Source organism: Sesamum indicum, linkage group LG16 (genome assembly GCF_000512975.1).
Source record: "Sesamum indicum cultivar Zhongzhi No. 13 linkage group LG16, S_indicum_v1.0, whole genome shotgun sequence".
Lineage (NCBI taxonomy): Eukaryota > Viridiplantae > Streptophyta > Magnoliopsida > Lamiales > Pedaliaceae > Sesamum > Sesamum indicum.
This window is the reverse complement of record NC_026160.1, coordinates 3,558,444-3,568,297: the sequence shown is the minus strand read 5'-3', so window position 1 is coordinate 3,568,297 and position 9,854 is coordinate 3,558,444.

The following is a 9,854-nucleotide window of genomic DNA, read 5'->3' as shown; positions in this document are numbered from 1 at the left end:
TTAAACTTATTAAAGACAATGGCTTAGTTGTATCAGCCCCTAAAATAAAACTCTTCCAAGCTAATATCAGATTTTTAGGACACCAAATCCATCAGGGAACCATTGTCCCAATTCAAAGATCTCTAACTTTTGGAGAAAATTTCCCAGATCAAATCTTAGACAAAACTCAATTACAAAGATTCTTAGGAAGTCTAAATTATGTTTCAGATTTTTATCAAAATCTTAGACAAATATGTAAACCATTATATGAGAGATTAAAAACTCCACCACCTCCTTGGACCCAAGCCCACACAGATTTAGTGAAAAAATTAAAAATAGAAATTAAAGAAATTCCTTGTTTAAGTATATGTCATCCAAATGCACCAAAAATTGTACAAACAGATGCATCCGAACTAGGATATGGAGGTATTCTTAGTCAAATTATTAACAATAAAGAAACAATAATAAGATATTATTCTGGAGTTTGGAAAACTACAGCTCAAGAAAAATTATCCTACAATAAAAAAAGAAATATTATCTATTGTATTGTGCATTTCTAAATTCCAAGACGATTTGTTAAATCAAAAATTTCTTCTAAAAATTGATTGTCGAGCTGCAAAAGATGTACTTACAAAAGATGTTAAAAATCTAGTTTCAAAATAAATTTTTGCAAGATGGCAAGCTTTACTATCTGTATTTGATTTTAATATTGAATATATTAAAGGAGTTCATAATCACATTCCTGACTACTTGACAAGAGAGTTTTTTGCAGGGATGTCGAAATCAGGAGAAGATTCAAAGCTAAAGGTAAGTCCTTTAGCAAAAACCAACACCCAAATTCTCAAATTATAATACCCTTCTCTAACACCAGAGAAGACCCAATTGAGACCCCAAAATCTTCAAATTTCAAAGCCACAAAACCCACAAAATCCAAAACCATTACGAATTTTACCCCCATCTCTCCAACCAAAAACACAAAGTCTTGCTCAAACAACCCAAAAAACACAAACTGCCATTCAAATTGTCAACAGATTTACCCCGTTAGGAAAGCCAATTCCTTTGGCACCTTCCAAACTTACTCAAACCTATAAAGACATAGCAGGTACTTCTACTGCTAGGCCTATCAGTTCCCAATCAAATTCACCAATTTCCCCATATTTTGAGAAAACAGATTTCCACCTCGATTGCATAATTGAGGATGAGTGGATAAATGACCAAACCCAAGACAATCCTGTTTTAATGGCAACAATGATTCTTGATGAAGATCACAACAGAATTTATGAAGATCCTCAAAAAACCCAACAATTCTATGAAGACATTCTTGTATCTACCAAATCCATCTTTATTCAAAATATGCCTCCCAAAGGAGCCCCAGCCAACTCCTCACAAATTGGCTACCGAAAAATTTTCATAAACTCCATCCTTTCTTTGACAGATTGGGGAAAAAGTCCCTATGAGCTCAAAAACATACCAAATAAAAAATATCCTTTGATATCTTATTGGGACTATATTAAAGCCTTCCAACATTTCCTTTTAAAACAAAATGAGAAAAATACCATGTCCTTTTATTTCCTATTTGGCACCAAAATTTCTCCCGGAAAAATTCCAAACTGGTTTGTCAGATGGTGGTACTATTTTGGCCCAGAACCACATATTCTTCCTAAACCAGTCCAAGATGCATTCCAATTCTTCAAAGAAAATCTCAAAACCAGTATGTTTCCAGGAAAACATCTCCCCAATTTACTCAAGTTCTTTGTCCAATTTAATCTGACCTGGATTCTGAAAATTGAGCCCCAATTCAAGCACATTCAAATTGATGAAGATACAATCATATTTTCCTTAGGGAAAAAATGTTGTGTAAAATGGTGGGACAAAATGAACACAGAAACCTTTGAACAAACAGCAATATTGGAGTGGTTCAAGCAAAATCCCACGATGTGCAAAACGACAACAATTCTTGGTAAAGAATTCAATTCAGAACAGGAACAATTTTTATTGAAGAAAAACAATTTGTCCGCAAGAATTGCAAAAGCAACAACAACTGAAGAAATGCAAAAAATTCTTGAGGAAATTCAAAGTGACAAGGAAGATTCACCACCACCAATTCACCTTGGAGATGAAAATGAAGATGACTGTTTCGGCATTTTTAGTCCAATTCCGTAAAAGTTCAGTTTAATGTAAAAATTATTATTGTTGTAATAAATTGTTGTAACAACTTTCATTTAGAAAATGATGTAATCATGATGTAAAAAAAAAATCAAAAATCCGAAAATTCATATCAGCTTTTCCAGCCAACTTGCAGCATTATGGAGGTTTGATAGACAGCCACAAACAACAATAATTCAACTATATGATGAAGGCCAAGCATTTCTATAAATGGAGGCATTTGTGGGAAGAAGGATACAACTCTTTTCTTATACATACTCTCTAGCATTTGCTTCAAGTTTTCTCTCTTGTTCTTCATCTCTTCTTTCAAGTTCTTTCTATCGTACTTCATCTATTTCCTCTTCATTCACTTCTTACAAAATATGATGTCTTGGATGATTAGTATCTTTGTACATCCAACAAAGTTTCTATAGATTCTTTGTAAACAAATTCGGATATCCAAGTAAGTTTTTTTGAACTCATAATTGCCTTAATTTTTACTTCATAAATTTATTCTGTTGTTGTATAATTTCTTACTTTATATAATTTATTGTTATAATTCAATCTTTTTGGATCTTTATATTTCCTTACATAGTTTCAAATATGGTTGTTATATATATATATATATATATATATATAATAAAAGGTAGGTGGGGCGGTGGGTGATGGCTCACCCCCAATTTCATTCTTTTCTTTTTTTTTAATTTAATTTAAACTTTTTTAAAATAACCATTACGTTCTTTCTAATTTTCTTAATTAATATAATTCGCTCATAAATATTATAACGAACTTCAATTTAATCTGTTCAAGTTTTAATATTTTTTAATTTCAACCTATAATTTATTTACTAATTAACTAAGTTTCATAAAGATTTATCAATTTATTTTATAATTATGTATCATAATCTTTGGGCCGTCACACATGAATATGATTCCCTTGCTTCTTTGACTTTACAACCAAGTCATCAATGTAATATTCAACATTATTGTGAAGCATGTCATCGAAGATTTTTCGATTAATCATTAATATGTGGTGCCAACGTTCAAGTTCAAAAGGCATAACTCTATAACATTTATGTCTGTAGGAGTATCAGATGTTGTCAATTCTTTATCTGCTGGTGCCGTATGTAATTGGTTATATTTGGATGATCCATATATAAAAATAAGGCTTCATAACTTGTAGTGGTATCTATCATTCATTCAACAATTGGTGATGGGAAGTCATCCTTGGGGCATGAATTATTCAAGTCCCTGAAGTCAACACATGCGTGAATTTGCTCGTTCTTCTTTTTGACAAGGATGATATTGGAAATCCACATAGGATACTTGACCTCTCGAATGAAACTGACTTCGATGAGTTTGTTTTCTTTATCTTCAACCAATGGGATCAACTCAGCTCGAAATCTACATTAGGCTTATTTGATAGGACGATTCCTTTCTTTACTAATAGGTGGTGCACAACTACTTTTGTTTAGTCGAGGCATTTCTTTGTGGGACCATGCAAACATATCTTTAAACTCATGTAGTAGTACAATGTAAGCTTCTTCTTCTTCTAGGGCTAGCGAGCCACTTGTGTAAGTTGGTCAAGGGTTTTCAGTATCACCTAGATTGATTTCCTTCAACTCATTGATGGTGGCCCCCTCAAGTTCTAAAGGAGTTTCTTCGGCATCTCTTCTTCAATCTCGCCATTTTTAATTAAAGCGATATGGTAAGCTTGAACAACATCTTCTTCAACACATTGCTAATATAATCAGACGATGCTATACTTTTCTATCATACTGATTGTCAAATTGAGCTTGCATGAAGATCGTGGTTTGTCCTTTAGCCCTCAAGACTCTGCCACATGATATAATTAAAGTCATGTGGCGTCTCATTCTGGAATGGATCAAGCTTCTAAGCTTTTGTGTACAGAAAGACCTTGTTGTTTTTCTTTGAACGTACGGTCATCTTAAACAAGCCTTTCTTTTGCTACAACCCTCTTATACATGGACCCTATATATGGAAGATAATTGATTGTTGGTCGCCCCATGCACTACTCTTCAATGTGGATCAAGTCTACTCAAGAGAATTCTTCAATGATATGATTATTGTTTGCCCTCCTTATCACGGTATAGATAGGCTTAGGAGGGGTAAAACTGAGGCCTACTCAAGAATCTTGAATTGCATGTTCCTTTTCCTTCAACACCACTTAGGTAGCATTGAGTTGATATAGCTTCTTGCCAGTGGCTTCAGGAGTAAGTTTCCCAAAACTTAATTTCCTTGTGGGTTATACCCATCTTTGACAAGTAGATTAAAGGCTTTGGGATCATATTATTTTCTATCTATGGATAATACCTCACGATCTCTATCTTCTTCTTGGGTTGAGGGTCCAAACCCTTCGATTGGACGTTTACATGATTGCTTCATGTTGATACAGTCAATGGTGCACTTAGATTCTTCAATAATTTACCTTCAATGGTAGATGACTCATTCTTCCTCATGCTTTGATTGTCGTGTCACTTTAGTTTTATCAACAGTGGAACTTCTTTTCATTTTTTAGCATCTTCGATATAGTACTTAGCATTGGTAAAATGCAACTCGACTTCAATAAAAGGTTTGTTGTCACCAAGCATCTTTTCACTATACCATCCTGGCAATATTTAAAGTATTGATGCCATGTAGAGGTGACCACGGAATTTTCACGTAAATATAGAGAGTCGAGAAGCATGTTATAAGAAGTTCTTGAAAGCAAGTGAATCGACCCGGGAATGCGGCGAAAGTTGGGTAAAGCATAAATGAAATAAATTAAACTCGCCAAAGAGGTGTACCCTTAAACATTTCAGGGCAATCGGTGTACAAAATCGTAAAGATACAAAAAAGCTAGATATACGATCTAGACTATGAAAAAAGTAAAAGAAAAAATCGAAAGCATAATAGTAAAATTACCTTTATCAGTTTCCCTTCCGATCAGCTATATGCATTGATTTTCTCTCCAGCGCTCGTCCATGCAAGTTCCATCATAAAAAGCCCTCTAACACCGTCCATACCACACTGAAATATGGAATTTATTCTTGTCCTAGCAAGGAACAAATTCGAAAAGATGGATCCAATAACCACGCTATTGCTTAGTGTATTTTTCAATCTACCTTGTTCTTGACTTGGTTCTAAACCAAGAAGAATTTGAGAGATGAGAGGGACAAACAAGAAAATTTTCAGCCTTTTTGGGAGTGAAAAAGACCTGAGTTAAGGTTTTTGAGTGTTGGAAGAGTTGGAATAAAGTTGGGAGCAAAGGGGAGAAAACCTAATCAACTAGATCACTTTCCTATCTCCACCAACTTTCCATAAACACTCCACTCAAATTTGAATTTTAGCCATAAAATCGAACCCTAGCAGCTGATTTTTACTTTCCAAACAAGGTAAGTTGACCTAAACATGGTCAACATGGACTATGGCTTGTATGAAATTGTTCAGCAAAATAATTGAGTCCAGTAACTTATTCTATTAGGCTCAATTTTTAATCCAATTAAATAAAATATCCAAAAAAGAAAGTCCAAGTGCATATTTAATCCAATTAAATATTCACAAGTCAAAAATGCACTTAATTAATTAAATGCATCAAATCTACTTAATTAGTTAAGCCCAATCAGACATAATTAGTCCAACTAATTATTTCTTGCCCAATTCTAATTAATGAATCCAATCAACAAATTAGACAAGTCCATTTACTACATAGTTATTGAATCCAATCCACTAGTTAATTAGTCCAAGCCTCTTAAATTAATTCAATTAATTTAAAGGCCAAATTCAAAATTCAATTAATCTAATTAACTAAGTTGTGGATCATTCATCCAATGGATGACTCCACTTAAATGGTCCAATCATTTATGCTTTTCAAAGATTAATCTAATCCAATTAAATTAATTCTCCTCTTCTGAATTAATTCCATCACTTTTCAGTGATTTATGTGTGGCTCTAGCAGAATCCTATGTTGAAGAAGGCTTTGTCTTCTTCCCATGGTAGGCTAAACCGGAAAGAGGTGGACTGATAAATCTATTCACTTCTTCTTCTCGAATAAAGGATTTGGAATAAGGGAGGCGCTGACCAATACAATTAATTAAATCAAATTTAATTAATTATTTCTGATTAACCAATAACTAGAAATAGCCCATTAAAATGGATGGCCGTCTAGCAATAGTTCATGGCACTAGAGACTAGGTAAACAGTGATGTAAACATTTAGAGTCTGATTTCTGTACGAGCAAGATTTGTTGCTGCAGTATCCTCTTCAATTGCATAAGTTTGTCCTTCATTATAAAACAGTCTTGTATTCATTATCCAACTAAGCGATGTTATTTGCAGTATTTTGGATCATCCATTCGGCTTCTTCAGGTTACTTCATTTCAAGCAAGTCTATAAGGTTAGCTTCCAACAAGTCATTAAATATCCAGGAGACATCAGAATCAATGAACAGATGTTGTTTGCTTCCATTTTCCTCAAATTTAATTTTGTTTTTGGTTTCTCATGAGCATTATTCTTTGGGATAATATTTTTTTTTACTGTGCTCCTAAGCGTGAAGGCGTGCTACATTTACTACCATTGATTCCTTGCTCGGGCTTTTGAAAAAAGGGTTGCCCCCTTTTTTGCTTCTTGCTTTTCCTTGATTTTGCAAAGTTCCTAAATAGATGGTTCCTCAACTCTACTTGTCATCATACTTAACTCGATAGCATGTGCTCTTATGGTAATTCTTCAACGGATTTGGGTAAGATTCCTTAGAGAATGCATTGAAGTCCCCAATGCATCCTTTGAATGCATATCTCAGTGGCGAAAGCTTCAGATAATCTATCCTTGCAATTGAGGCTCAGATTTCTTCATCTATTGATGACATGCTCGTCTTTTCATTGACGAGAATATATAAGCTAAATCATGCTGACAGTTTGTCTAGTGCTATAAAAGTGATTGAGAAATTCTTGCTCTACTTGTTCCCATTTGTCGACTTAACCATCCTCTACGTCAGTATATCATTCAAACGCATTGCCTTTCACTGATCGGACAAGCCGCTAAACTAGATAATGCCCATATGTTCCACCATTTTTGCACATTTCGATGAAGTGAGCCACATGCTACATAGGATTGCCCTTGCAATCAAATTATTGAAAATATGGTGGTTGATAACCTATTGGTATCATTAAGCTATCAATCCTTCAAGTGTGGGGCTTGGAGTAAATACGGGATGACTTTGAACTTCCCTCAATCTTGCTTTTAACGGATTCTTCAATGTACTCTTTTAGTTGATGCACAGGAATTAAACCACCAAATTAAACCTCTAGCTCTTTTGCAAATTTATCCTTCTCAGTATATTGTTGCTTTGGAGATGCCTCTGTTTCATCATGCTCCTCAACTTATTTTCCCATGATATGGCTCATGTCAACATTATTTGTCTTGTTGATGAAACAATTTGAGCATCTTGCTCTTGGACATACTTAGTAAGTCCCTCAATGGCTCTTGTTAGACTCACAATTTACTCTTCTATGGTCGTAGCACTTGTCACCATGACCGGAGCCACATTTACTGTAAAAGAGTAGCTAGAAGCAAGAAGAAGAAGAAGATGGAAGAGATTTATTGTAACACTCCCTATAACGTTATACTTAATTACCACTAATTATCATACATTCCCTTATTAAAACCCCTATTATAAGACATTTTCAGTTATTAATAATATATATATATATATATGTAAACGTCTAATGAGATGATAGGCATATTCAAAAGATAGTCTTTACTCTCTCCAGACATCCTCGTTTGCAAAATTTCAAAATAAAATAACACAACAACCAGTTGTACAAGATTTTAAATGCAAAGCGGACTAGAGAATAGCATATTTAATATTCTCTTAACAAAGGTCTCGACTTCAGATGTTATGACTGACCCACCTATTCACAAGAACGATACGATTCAAATACCAATGACTAGTCAGTGTGATCTATCTCCTGAAAAGTACGTGACAAGGTGTATGTTACCTACTCACTAAGTATAGCTAAGCAATCTATATATATATATGTTGCAAGTCAAACATAATACAATCATATCAACTAGCTAATATTCGTCAAATAATACCTGCAGAGATAAGAAATCACAAACACTCACCATCATATATCGGTTTCCGACATAATAGTGACATTTTAGTTTATTTCCTTAGGGCTTTGCTTGATTAAACTGGACTGCATCACCACTGGCTTTACCGGCTATCATTCTCATCTCAATCTCAATATTTCTTATTTTTTACTCTGTATCACACAACACATAGCTCGTATGATACCCTATCAACACTGATACCACACAGCACACAATTCGTATGAAATCCCCATCACCAATCATATCACACAACACACTTCTTGTATGATACGTCAAATAATCTCCACTGATTAATGACAGCACACAGCTCGTCATTCACCGTATCATCATAAGCCATTGCAGTATGCCCCCTCCCAGTTAGGTAAGCCATCTTTTACTCCAATTCACAACAACAATATCATTAACTTCATCGTTCAATTCTATTCAATAATTATCTTCTCATCAATAACTTTCCCATGCAATTTCATTCACCAATCAATTATACGATTGGGTAATCATTTATTTCACGTTCATATATTATAACCGCATATAACACATAATAACAATTTCATCGATATCAAGGTAACCAAACAAATAGTCGACGATTAGATATATAAACAATCAATACACTATTTCCACATATAAAGATATAAATCCAAGTTCACAGTCAAATATATAAGCAACTAATATATATAATACTACACATATAAATATATATATATAAATTAATTAGATGTATTTACCTCAAATCTCCAAAATAACTCTATTAGCACAAAGAACTACTCGCCCTTCTATCTTGTCGTCACATCCTATAATAAGGTATTATATGTATAATTAATATATACAGAATATCATAAACTCTAAATAAAATATTATATAATATTCGTATATTTTTCATCAATCCTTTTAAAATTTCATTTATAATGAAATCCAAACCTCTATTCTATTTTTTTTTTTAAATAACTACACTTTCTAAGCTTTTTAAGTACATATTTAATTTATCAACTAATTCATAAAAACTAATAATCAAACCCCTTATATATTTATAACTATCTTTTTTAATAACATCACTAAATTAGATTATCATAAAAAATATTATTTTTCCTCTTTAATGATATAATATTTCTTAAATATAATTTTTGAAATATTTCTACCAATTTATCGTTACTATATAATTTAATTAAATATCAATACACAGAATCACATATTTGATTAATAAGCCCGATAAAATTACATAAATTAACTATAGTAATATTTAAATCTAACAAACTTAATAGTTTAACCTCTGTTATTTGCCCGGGAGAAGAGTTGCAATTTACCAAATGTGTGTTTGTATACTCAAACACCCACATATATATAATTTAAAAAAAAAAAAAAAAAAAAAAAAAAAAAAAAAAAAAAGAGACGGTGGGTGGCACGTGGCTGCTCACTAATTTTCATATTTTATACATTTTTTAATTAGTTAATTTTTTTTTCAATTATTATTATTATGTTTTTTCTACTTTTCTTAATTAATATAATTTATTCTCAAATATTATAACGAAGTCCAATTTAATTCGTTTAAATTTTATTATATTTAAATTGTGATCTATAATTTATTTATAATTAAATTTAATTTTTTTTAATAATTATCAATTAATTT